Raw genomic sequence first — 13,240 nt, forward strand, 5'->3', positions numbered from 1 at the left:
AAGTATAAAACTTTTTACAGGCTAAAATATATTAATAATCTGGAGGTATAGAGATCCTTGAGGTAAATGTTAAAAAACACAGAGGAATTGTGAAACAGTTAAATTATTTTGGAGTTCACTTATAAGAGTCTTTTGAAAGTTGTTTTTAGCTGACACTACTCATCTAGTGCACTTTGAAGCATTAGAGTCATTAAGGCCTATAATAGTGCATTAGAGACTACAAAAAGTGAGATGCCCCAGAAACATTTAGCATACCTAATTGTTTATGTCTCTTTACTGCAAAATGTAAACAGTTCAGTAATTTACCACAGCAAACATTTAGAAATGGAATGGCTGTTCTAGAGAAATAAAAAGGCATTTTATCCAAGAACAAAAATTAGCAATATTAGAAATGGGGATTTTTCTTTTTGGATTAATCTTACGTGTCAAATTCATGGCCAGTGGTTTTCCAGGTGAAACTGATCACTATGAAGTCACATAGAGCATGAAGGCAGATGTCCACATGTCTGCTAAGCCTTCATACACACCAGTTGTGATAGCCCAGTGGAATTTTTGACTTTTCTTGTACAGTTTGGGCTCATGCTACAGTATAAACTGCTTTTGAATCCTCAGTTACAAAGTCTGCTTCAGCACCAGGGAACATGCAACTGTTAAGATTCCTGCTCCGTGATTGCAGTCATAGGATTGTTGTCTATCACATGACGGTGTATGTTTTGACTCCACGGTGTGGGAAGTGACGGAGACAGGATGTTTGTGTTACTGTGTTCCGTGAAGTGGGACTATTGTCCTTTGGTCTTTTTCTCTTTGCTGTCTGAGAGAGAGGAAGCCATGTTGCAGTGCTCTCTGTGTGTTTATATGTAAATAAAGGAGATTAGCCAAAATGCTGAGTTGCTGAGTTCTGTTACGCAAGCTGTGAAGACTCTGTGGATCCCTAAGTGTGCTGATGTCTGTTGGCATCAGTCGCTGTGATGTTCAGGCAGAAGAAAGCTTTTGAAGCTCCCGAACGATCAGCCAGGAAGGAGAGAACATGCTAGTCGGGCATGTGTCTCTGCCAGGGTCCTACTCAAGAGTAGGACGAGCTCCTGACAGCAACACCATTTTCAAGAAATGCAGCAAAAATATTCGGTATTTTCAGTTGCATGCTTATAAAATACAAGGAGTGCCTAGGAAAAATAGATAGAATTGTGAACTACAGAATAGTTTAGAAAAGAAAATATTATCGTCGTTTTCCAAAGCCTTATTTTTCAGATGAGTAATGCTAGCCAGGTAAATTCAGTTACACATTATCAAGATTTCTGTAAATATTTATGGTTCTACTATGTACCTTCCGGGTTTTTGTTATAATTATTATTGCTGCTGCTGAATTTCTATTAGGAGCAAAGAAAAAGCTAGACAAAATTGATTTCATAAAGCAGCAATACACTGGGGAGAATAATTCCATGGGGATAATAGTTAATAAAAACTTTTTTAGGGTTGCCACAGTAATCTGCCAGCTATGATTACCGATGTGGATATTATTATTCTGGTGGAGACTCTTCATTATGTCTAAATCTTATGCCTATTTATTTTCCCACACCATCATAGTTGTTGATGAAACATCATCCTCACTCTTCCAACCTTTTGCCTAATTTACTCCTGCCATATTCACTGTAAAGTACTGAACTTTACACTTGGCTACTAGACAACAAGACCTGGCTTGCAGGTTCCTGGTCCTACAAGTCTAAAACCCTGGTACCAGTGATGCTTCAAGAAAAAGGACAAAATTGAACTGAACCCAGACTTTCACAAAGCCTGCTGTGAATTACAGGGCTATGCTTCCTTGATCCCATGAGCTGCCAGAACCTTGCCCTAGCCCAAGGCCCAGAAATTTGAAAAAGGGGAAAGCAGTAGCACTGGGCACTTCTAAATTCCAGTGTAATCTGTCCTTACCCGATGCGGCTGAGGACTACAAGTTCAAGAAATCCCAGCAGGAAACTGACAGAATACCGGGGATTCTGGAACTTGTATTACCAGTATGCAATATAGGAAAAGGCACTCTGTTGGGAAGGTCTGATTACTTGTCTTCAGTTAAGTTTCAGGACAGGTTGGACTTCCGGGTTGGTGCCTCCGGCAATGGCGGAGCTCCTCCGTTCAGGAGGAACTTGCTCCGTGAAAAACAGGGTCTGACCGCCACGGCGAAGGTGGAGACCCATTGAAATCACAAGCGGGAGAAGCTTGTGAACCTGGGATTTGGCTGGCACCTTTTGCGCCTCCCCTACTCGCGGGGAAACCCAGTTTTGGGGATCCGGAGCAACGTGGGGTGAGTGGCGCGGTGCTTTGAATCGACTGCTTCTTTCACAGAGTGAAGCCGCATTGCTGTTGCCGGAGAGCGCTGACTTTTTCCTGTGAACAATTGGATTTTAAACAACTACTCGTGAGTAAAACGGAAAATTGGATTCTTAAATACTTTAATTCGGCACTGAAATGGGAAGGTTATAAACAGGAAGTCCGCCTCCCATTTTTGTAAATAGACTGAAGCAAAGACGTTACAAGTTAAAGCCTTTGAAAGCTTTTGGTAAAGGATTAAATTTCCACCGGTTTAAAATACAAAACCCCCCTTGGAAGCAGGAGAAGAGGGGGAAATTTTGGATCTAGTGAGCCTGCAGGAGAGAGTGAAAAATCAAATTACCACTGCTCTGAACCTGGGAACGGGCTGCCAGATGACGTTTGGAGAGAGTGCATTTGACAGAACGGATTTGACAGCTAGCTAAATAAGAGTAAGATACTGTTTCCATTGTCCTTTTCTGAGTTTAAAAAAGAGGAAAAGTAACTGAAAATTTATCTTTAATGCTTGAGTTGTGCCTGAAAGAACTGATACAAGTGGAGACTGTTTCCCTCTAGAGGGAGCTTTTGAAACTGTTACAGGAGTGTAACTGGGGGATTTCCAGCTGCAGATAAGGATTCTGAGAACCAGAGAGTGACCTTGGACTATTTAAAAATGTTGACAGGAGAGGCCATTGTGACTGTTTTATGTAAGATAAGCTGTTCGCTGGGACAGCTTCACAAGAAGATGGATGACATGACTTTTAAAGTTGATAACTTGGAACAGAAAGTGACCAATTTGAGTCAAAAAGCGAACACCAACACAGAAATAATTCAGGACTTGGTACAGGAACCCATTTTGGCAGGACAAATGGTGGAGGAGAAGGAGGAGAAGGAGAATGCTGCTGTTGTTGAACATAAAATAATACAAGTGAGATCTGCGGCTTTACAGAAGCCAATTGAGGACTATAAGTTGAGGCCTTCTATGATTGAATCTAGGAAAAGTCAGGCTCTGAGGAATGGATCCCGGCTTGGATCAAAGAAGGAAAGTTGGAAAGAGCCCTCTATGCAGGGATTAACTGACTTTTGGGACATGGACTCGGGCCTGGAGGAGATTGAAGTTTTGGGGGCCTTTGGACTTGGAGGAATCTTGAAATATGCCCTGAAATACTTTATGGACTGTAGCTTTAACTATGGAAATTTAGCTGATCTGTTCAGAAGGAAGAAAAGGATTGACAGGTTGGAGTTTCCCCGAGATTTGCTCTTCAGCATTAAAGAAAATGAAGAAGACCTGCAGAAGGGACTTGGAAAAGAGTTAAGAGCCTCGGACATAAGATCACCAGGTTGATGGACTTTATGGAGTTGACGGAAAGGACTGGCAGAATCCGAAACCTGGGAGAGGAGATGGTGGAAGAAGATTGGAAAATTTAAAGTTTATATATAGACTTATGGTAAAACTAATGAGTGATAGAAAAATGGTGGAATGATTCTTTATGGGCTTAACAGAAATGTTATAAGGAGTTAAGCATATATAAGTATTTTAGTTTTAATGGAAAATAAGGTTAAAAAATACGTTATTTACAATATCACAGAAAATGGAGAAAGGTGGAAAGGATTTGCTGAAACAATTAATAGAAGTGGAATACAAAAAGGGAGGTGAGAGGAAGAAGAAGAAGAGTTTGGATTTGATATCCCGCCTTTCACTCCCCTTCAGGAGTCTCAAAGCGGCTAACAATCTCCTTTCCCTTCCTCCCCCACAACAAGCACTCTGTGAGGTGAGTGGGGCTGAGAGACTTCAAAGAAGTGTGACTGGCCCAAGGTCACCCAGCAGCTGCATGTGGAGGAGCGGAGACGCGAACCCGGTTCCCCAGATTACGAGACTACCGCTCTTAACCACTACACCACACTGGCTCTCCAGGAGGCTGAGGAAACAAGGGAATGAAAGAAAGAGTATGGAAAAGAGATGATGTATGTTTTTAAACTGTTTTTGTTTTGTTTCATTTAGGGTTAAGGTTAGGGAGTGGGATTTGTTTAGTTTAGTTTAATGTGTTTAGTTTTGAGTTTAGGTTGTGTTTTGTATTGTTTATATATTGTATTGTATTGTTTTTTTTCTTTTTGCTTTTCTCCTTTGTTTCCCCCCCCCCCCTGTTTTTTTCTTTCTTGTTTTTTCCCCCTCTTTTGGTAATCTATAAAAGTAATATTTTATTATTATTATTTTTTTTAATAAGTTTCAGGACAGGTTAAGGAAGAGGTAGTGGTGGATGCTTTGACTTTAATGAATGTTCTAAATAACTTGGGACCATGTTACTTGAAAATACTGCCTTCTACAGAACTGTTGTCCTGTTCAAGCATGACTAGATGTTGAGCTCCTCTAGAGTCTTTTTCTTTCTGTCCTGCCAACATTTGGTGCGTGTGCTTGGCTGAAACTTATGAAAAGGCCTTCAAGTCATTTGTGATCATTTTATCGGAATACTCAGACATGGCTGTGGTCCAACATCTTCAGCTTCATTGGGTACCCATGAATTCTAGTATTATAAGAGAGGGAGGAAAACTTTTATCCATCCATTTCCTCCATGCAATGCATAATTTTATAAACTGCTTACTCACTTTACCCTTGGACACCTTGCAGTCACGCAAACAGCAATTGAGACTCAGATTTAAAAGACGAACTGGGCTGGGTTTAATCAACAGTTGCCAATTATGATATGAATGTTGCGAAAGCAGCAATGGGAGAAGGAATTCTAGAAAGGTGGAATTGTACAGCTAATACATCATCTGCAGGGCCCCCTACATTCACCATAAAAGTAGTCTACACACAGTTGACAAAACAGCTCATATATTCAGTACACTATTGGCATGGCAATTATTTTGAAACAGCAAATTTCCACAAGTGATATTTAAATTTGTAACTTTTAACAAGCAGTAAATTACTTTTCAATTATCCACAAGTTACACTGCTAATTAGGTTCCATACAAAGAGTTTTCCATAACACTCAGTGTCATGCATTTTAAAGTCAATCAACCTTCTCTCTCTCTCTCCCTCCCTCTCTCTCTCTCTCTCTCCGTCCTTTTAAATCCTCTAATCAAATACTGCTTTGAGACACTATTCGTCGCCAGATTTAGCATAACCTGACTAAAAAGGATGGTTCTTCCACAGCATGCAGGAAATGTGCTGTGCTATTTTAGAAAAGCTGTTTTGCTTTCAAAGAATCAAATGAAAGTTTAGGAGTCACCGCCTGGCAAGGGTTATTTCAGTCCCTTGCATTATGTTGAGTAATGTATAGGAACGATTCTAACACTGGTTACGTCTTTGTCAACTGAGTTCACATTCAAAGTAATCTTAGCTGAATCACCAAATGTATTAATTACTTCCTGATCTTATAGATGAACACTGGCAACATCTTTCCTTGATCTAATTTAGCCTGCTGTTTATATGTTTGTGTGGGCCAGGCTGAAAAGAGCAAATAAATGGGGAAATAGACATATAATGCCTTGCATCCTAGACCACCTATTCATCACCATCTCTCATCTTGCCTAGGATCCCTGGCTTCCCTTCCCTTCTCTTCCTGGGCCTTTCTACTTATTGCTGACATTCCTCTAGTAATTGCCTGCTCTTTTACCCACAGTGCTCAAAAATATCCACCATTACGCATAGTAAAAATAAAAATAAAAATCCTAATAAAAATGTAAAAGCATTTTAATGCAAATTTCTCATAATATGCACATTTTATATGCAATTTGCCTGATAGTCACCTTTTTGCAACCAATTTATCCTAATATAAAGCACTTTATGTTCTTTCAGTGATATATGCATTTTGATGCACACTTTCCCCTAATATACACATTTTAGAAAACCTTATCACAAAATTTGGAGAAGAGTAAATATTGAAGGAAAGCTATTTTCTGTTCACATATTATTTTGGAAGGTTCAAAGTAGGTAGGTTCGTATTAAATCCTAACAGAACCGAATTTCTCTGCCATTCCTAGTGTTAATTTAAATAGATGCCCACTCAAAAACAATAATCAAACCCAGATATCACGGACACAATGTGGTTCATGAGATGACAGTACTTGAGAAAGGATTGGGGCATAATCTATAAATAGGTTAGCAGATGAAGCTTTAGGTAACCATCATCCACTTACTTGAAGGTAAAGGGACCCCTGACCATTAGGTCCAGTCGCGTACGACTCTGGGGTTGGGGCGCTCATCTCGCTCTATAGGCCGAAGAGCCGGCGTACAGCTTCCGGGTCATGTGGCCAGCATGACTAAGCCGCTTCTGGCGAAGCAGAGCAGCGCACAGAAATGCTGTTTACCTTCCCGCTGGAGCAGTACCTATTTATCTACTTGTACTTTGTGCTTTCGTACTGCTAGGTTGGCAGGAGCAGGGACCGAGCAACGGGAGCTCACCCCCTCGCGGGGATTCGAACTACCGACCTTCTGATTGGCAAGCTCTAGGCTCTGTGGTTTAACCCACAGTGCCACCCACGTTGTGCATATCCACTTACTTACATAAGAAGAATTATTGAGATAAGGGGCATTCTGCAGATACCAGAAGGCCAGTATCTTGTTTCCTAAAGTGGCCAACCAGACACCCCTCTGAAGCCCATGAATAAAGCACAAAGGTATAGCAACTGACATTCATAGGTGAACATCTGCACATCTTGGACAATAAATTGCATGGGTTTGCCAATTCATGCTAATTATGAAGTTCTTGGAAAATGCTTAGCCTCTGTGGCACAGGTTTTTATAAAGACTTGTTCACCCAATTATTGTGGCAGATTCTTCCCAAACCTGCATCACTATGGAAGATCTCATCTGTGGCAATAGACTCACCTGCATTGCTTCAGCCCTTTGAGACCAAGTGAGCCACACTTATAAGATGTGAGATTTCTTAGAAAAGCTGTCAACAAATAACTATTATTGAATGCCTGGCTTTGCTCCTGAATTATGGATAATCTTTATCATCTTCCAGGGACTAAAGTTTCACTGCAGGATAGAAAGGTCACTTAATAAACAGAGGAATATACTCAAGAGCTGAACCAACTGTATGCAAAGACACAGAATCTGCTCAATTGCAGCAGCATTTGTGCAGAGAAAATTCATTCAAGTCAAAGGAAATTCTTTGCACAGTGAAAAGCATGATGGCAGGATTTTGCTGCAGCATTCAAAGACTGACAGAATATAGAATCAATGCAAATATTTCATCTTCTGAATAAAATATAGGCCTGGTGTTGATGGCTGGTAACTATTCTGGCCATATGATTATCACCATGGCTACTCTATAGCCATCTGTTCTCAATCACTATTATGTGCAAATGACACCTACATTCTCGACATAGAGTAAATAATGCAACAGTATGTTGTCCTGTGCTTTTATTTGGCTTAGGTTTTCTTTTGAGCTTCTGAGGTCCAGGTTTTCACAAAATTTGGAATGTTGGGCAGAGGTTTAGAATGGGGCAGAAAATTGAGCTTGGTGCAAATTTCAGTAATGGGAATGCTGAGAATCTCAATTTTGGGGGTGCATTTTTTCAATCCATTAAGGATTTAATAGAGTTTAAAGGGAGCTTGTGTCGATCTCAGGAGCTTGTGTCAGAGCTGAGCCATAGGTTTCTTTGGGAAGCAGGAGTCCGAGCTAAGAAGTTTGAACTGGATGATAAACCCAGAAGCAACTTGGATCAGCATTGCCTGATCCCCAAAAGCAATAAAGTCTCCTGTACGTTAAGTTTAGTTTCATTATTTCTACCAATACATTTCCAAACATCTTTCCAATGAGTTAAAACTTTGTTTCTGTTTGTTTGGGTTTGGGGGACGGTATTTAGAATGATGATGACAACAATGGTAATGATGATGATTTTTTTTATTTATACCCCACCCATCTGGCTGGGTTGCCCCAGCCACTCTGGGCGGCTTCCAACACATATAAAAACATAATAAAATGCCAAACATTAAAAATATTAATGTTTTTTAAAAACATTGGGACATCACCACACATTGTGTAATATAAAAATAACACCCTGATGACTTTTCAGGTTTCAAACTTGTGACTGTGAGTTCAAACAATGCACCTGGAAGAGCTGCTAGAGCAAGAAGGGCGCACAATATTGTTTAAAGGCACAAATTTAGTTAAACTAACTTATTTTGCTACCTGACAGAATAATGAAAGTGCAAATCTACCATATTCATGGCAGACCTAAATCATTAATTATTGCATGAATTATTCATGCAAAGTATGAACAGGGCTACTTTGAGAATCAGTTGCTTAAAATCTATGTGGCATTTGAAGAAACATTTTTAGAGTCTTTCTTCATATCTCTGTGTTGTGAGCAGTCTAAATAGGGAAAATCTTCCACATAAAAGCACAATATAAATAAAGGAACTTTGTTTTTAGACCTGTCACATCATGAGAGGCAGATATCGGCCCCCGAAACATAATTAAAATCTGTCAGATAAGACTACCCACTAAAATACAATAAAAGTAAAGCATAATATCTACCAAAGTATTGAGTTGCATCTAGACTAAGAGATTGTACACACTTTCACTTGTCCTGCCACGTCCCCTCAGGAAAACTCGTCGTTTACCACTGAATTGGAACAAACATCTCTAGATTTTTGCGAATTGATGTTTGTTCCAATTCAGCGATAAGCAGCTGGTTTTCCTGGGGAAAGCGACAAGACCAATGAAAAACTGCTCAGACCCACAAGACAAGTGGAAACCTCTCAGATATGTGCTTTTGGGGCACAGAACAAGCGGAACAGTGGACAAGCCCTATGTTAGTGGTACCAAGTTCCCACTGAAATCAGTGAAGCAACAAGCTTGAGCTGCAACCCTATACCCTTTCCCTCTAGGAATAAGCAGCATTGAACTCAATGGGACCATGTTGTGCATGTTTCTGGCAAATTCTACTGATAACAGCAGGGCCTTTTCAATAAGGTCGTGCGAATCTAGAATAGCCTACTGAGAAGTCCATTAGCAAGCCTCCATGTTGATGTTTCAAAAGAACACAATACCTTGTTTGTCATTCAGTTCTGACTGTACTCACATTGGTGGGGTTTGAACTCTCACACAGCATTTTTTTTTTTAAAAAGACTACATTTTAGTGCACTTTTCTGGATATGGGTGAGGTTTGGTTCTTACTCTAAGGCATGGATAGGAAACCTCTGGTATTCAAGTGGCCGGGAGTTGTTGGAGTCCAACAACATCTGTAGCCTCACAGATTCCTCATCCGTGCTCTAGGATAAGGATTCTTCCTGCTGCTTGGTTAAGTCTTCAGACTTAACTGGGATCCACTTGGGCCTCACATACCCTATTGAGAGCCACATCAGCAAAGCTTTATCTAATCAGAATCCATTGTGTCACCTGCACCTATGTTTTCACAGTAGAACTTTGGTCAAATCTGTGATAACAGCACAGGAATTTTCCTAGGTTTGGATTTGATATCCCACTTTATCACTTCCTGAAGGAGTCTCAAAGTGGCTAACATTCTCCTTTCCCTTCCTCCCCCACAACAAACACACTGTGAGGTGAGTGGGGCTGAGAGACTTCAGAGAAGTGTGACTGGCCCAAGGTCACCCAGCAGCTGCATGTGGAGGAGCGGAGACGCGAACCCGGTTCCCCAGATTACGAGACTACCGCTCTTAACCACTACACCACACTGGCTCTCTGCCAGTGAATCAGTCCAGCACATTAATCCGAGCCAAGCCTACCATTAGGCTGTGTGAAGCAACCGCCTCAGGTAGCGGATGCTTAGGGCCAGCGGTAGCAATCTCGGTTATTCCTACTGAGCCACCAGCCATTGCCCTTTGGCACCACATGGTATCTTCTGGCCACCCTAATCTGGCTTGCTGCTTCAAGGCTTGGTACTGAAGTAAGATTCAACTGTTGGTCCTGGAGTATGCTTCTGTAAGTAGAATTAGAGGAGGCACTTCTTGTTCTTCGCTTCAGGCACCAAAAGGTTCTAGGCCAGTCCTGCTAACCATGGGCAATCAGATGCCTGCAGAAGCAGGACTTTATGATTTAGGTGGCAGTCCTGAGATTGTATCCAAGAACCACAAGTAATCTATCTCTTTTTAGACTTAATATGTGGACTAAATGAACATAAATAAGCGGATGAGAGGGTGGCATTCTGTACACATTCATTTTCCAGGAACTCCCTTCATGGTTGAGAAGAAAGCCTCTGGTGACAATGTCTGTCCTGTGTGTGTGTCTGAAGTATGTTTTCTGTTTTGACTTTATTTATGGCTGCCACCTAAATAAAAAAAACTATTAGATGCACGGGACGCAGGTGGCGCTGTGGGTTAAACCACAGAGCCTAGGACTTGCCGATCAGAAGGTCGGCGGTTCGAATCCCTGCGAAGGGGTGAGCTCCCGTTGCTCGGTCCCAGCTCCTGCCAACCTAGCAGTTTGAAAGCACGTCAAAGTGCAAGTAGATAAATAGGTACTGCTCTGGTGGGAAGGTAAACAGCGTTGCTCTGGTTCGCCAGAAGCAGCTTAGTCATGCTGGCCACATGACCCAGAAGTTGTACGCCAGCTCCCTCGGCCAATAAAGCGAGATGAGCGCCGCAACCCCAGAGTCGGCCATGACTGGACCTAACTGTCAGGGGTCCCTTTACCTCTACCTTATTAGATGCACACTGTTGCAAACTAGCTCAAAAATATGCCACCATTCTTCCCAACTGTTGTATAAGATTTTATATCAGATTTATATCAGTTTCAGATTTCCCTGACACCTGGCCTGCCCCTTAAACCATTTGTTTTGAGTAATGCAGAGATAAGCTGCCCTAGTTTTTGTAGTCTGCGATGCAATGCTTTTTATTTAATCTTATCTGCCTGAGATATATTAGAGGCATTCTTCAACGGTTTTCTGCATAAATGTGGCTTTCTGGAAATACTGTTAAATCCCTCTTTTTCCTCTCTTGTATAGCTCTAGCTGATTGCTGCGGCATAAATCAGAGAATTATGTCTAGGTTCCTTCACTGTGTTATTCCAGTGACTATTTGTATCATTACAGGTGGGACTTACAAGAAAATGTTGCTGCATAAAGTGTTCCTGTTCCTGTTCCTGTTCCAGCTGACTGGCTGGATCCCTGCCTGTTTCTAGGATATTCCCAGTGCTTTTTTTCTCAGGATACGCAGGGGTACGCATATCCCTTAACATTTTGTGAATCTAAGTTTGGCCTCATGGAGAGGTAGTATTTCAATATGAGTAGGAAAATGAGAGTACCTCTAAGCATTTTTTTAAAGGAAAAAAAGCACTGGATATTCCATTCTGTTTCTCTCGTTCCAACAATTAGTCAGCCTTCCATTGCCTTTAACCACAGAAGCAACTTATGTGCTGGTAACAGTGACAGATTAAGGACCATTGCCCAGGCTATGAACCTGCTTCTTCTGGGGGAGTTCAACGCTATCTAGCGCAGGATTGCCACTGTGTCCTTCAACATTACTTTAGCCTGGCACTGATGGCATTGATTTAGCACTCCTGCTGCTTTACCTTCAATTTGATGAAAAAGAGTAATAGAGTTAAGTGTCATCCACTTATTCATAACACTTCACCCCAGATCTTTGCATGGCCTTTCTCAGTGATTTCATGCAAATGCTAAATAGCACGGCGGACCAAATGGAACCCTACAGACCCCATGGCATAATGCCAAGGGTCTGAGAAGGAGTCTTCTGGGATTGCTTGAAACCTCTCCCTCCGTTGAAATGGATCTGGAAACTCAGGCTCATCCAAAGAATGCCGGGACAACTACCAGCCTTTCAAATACCTTGTCCGTTAGCAACTGGCTGATAATTGTTAATATCTTCTGGTTCCGGAGCAGGTTTTTGTTTAGAGGCAGCCAAAGCATTTGGTCTCTCAAGAAGACATTTATCTCAAGAAGAATTTATCTTCTGGACCCAGCAAGCCAGCATATTTTACCCCGGTGTAAATTACATTGGATTCCTATGATTTATAATTCTTTGTGTCTTTCAGCAATGAAATAAGCTGCCTATGGAAGTTAGTGAATTCCTTTTCTGGATGCTTTTGAGGAAAGAGAAGAAAGACATTGGTTAGGGGTGATTCTGATAGAATGTGGCCTCTCTTCTTAATCTCTGAGTGGCCCTGAAAGTTAATAAAATGTGTGAATTCAGGAAGAGTGTGCCAGTGCTTTCTCCAGTGTGAGAATTCCATCCAAATACCTCGTATTTAGCGGTGGCTTATAATGATTTGAAGATTAGGATGTTCATTCTAATGCAAAAAAAGGTGTAAAAATAAAAGTCAGTGCATTCAAGTAGATGGCATGATGCTAGAAAAGCCTTTGGGGGTTTCACAGCAGTGTTTAAAAAAGGCTCCTTAGCCAGCTCTGCAGGGTGAACGAAGCATGTCCAGAATCATTTTAGGGAGAGGTGATTGCCCCTCTGTGTTGCCTCACTAATGGACTTGCTTTCCATTTAAGCCTTCACATCAATCATGTAGGCATCAAGTCTCGCTGTTTCCTTTTGTGCAGACGTCAAGATGCACTTTTTTATCTATTGCTGATTTCTTGCTGTGCTAATTGGGTTTTCTTCACCTCATCTGTATATTTGGCATTGATTTTAATTACGCTTGCTTGATGGACAGCTTAGTTTGAAGCTCCCCAAATTCCTATTCTCATTTCTAGCAACAAGTTTAAGTTAACAATTACTTGAGGAAAGGGTGCAAGACTTCATTAAAAATAATAATCATCAAATTGTTCCCATTGTATCTGTAAGGATAACTGAAATGCTTTTATTGAACAAGCCTGGACATTTGTAGGTGATTACCTACTTCATGAGATGCTAAAGTTGGAATTGTGAGCAGCAAATCAAATCAATCAATTAATGTAATAATTACACACAATCAGTGTGTGAACAGATATATATTCTTGAGGCTGAAGTTCTGTATCCACTTCCCTGGGAGCAAGTCCTGTTGAATTCAATGAGACT

The 13,240-nt window shown here is 41.1% G+C and overlaps 1 protein-coding gene across 2 annotated transcripts in view; it reads left to right on the forward strand.

Annotated features, from left to right (window-relative positions):
* The window catches only part of KCNH8 (potassium voltage-gated channel subfamily H member 8), a 176,380-nt gene that overhangs the window by 73,155 nt on the left and 89,985 nt on the right, over positions 1 to 13,240 (forward strand). The gene's annotated exons all lie outside the window — the stretch shown is intronic.

Source organism: Podarcis pityusensis (assembly GCF_964106645.2).
Source record: "Podarcis pityusensis genome assembly, chromosome: 12".
In the NCBI taxonomy this organism is placed as follows: domain Eukaryota; kingdom Metazoa; phylum Chordata; class Lepidosauria; order Squamata; family Lacertidae; genus Podarcis; species Podarcis pityusensis.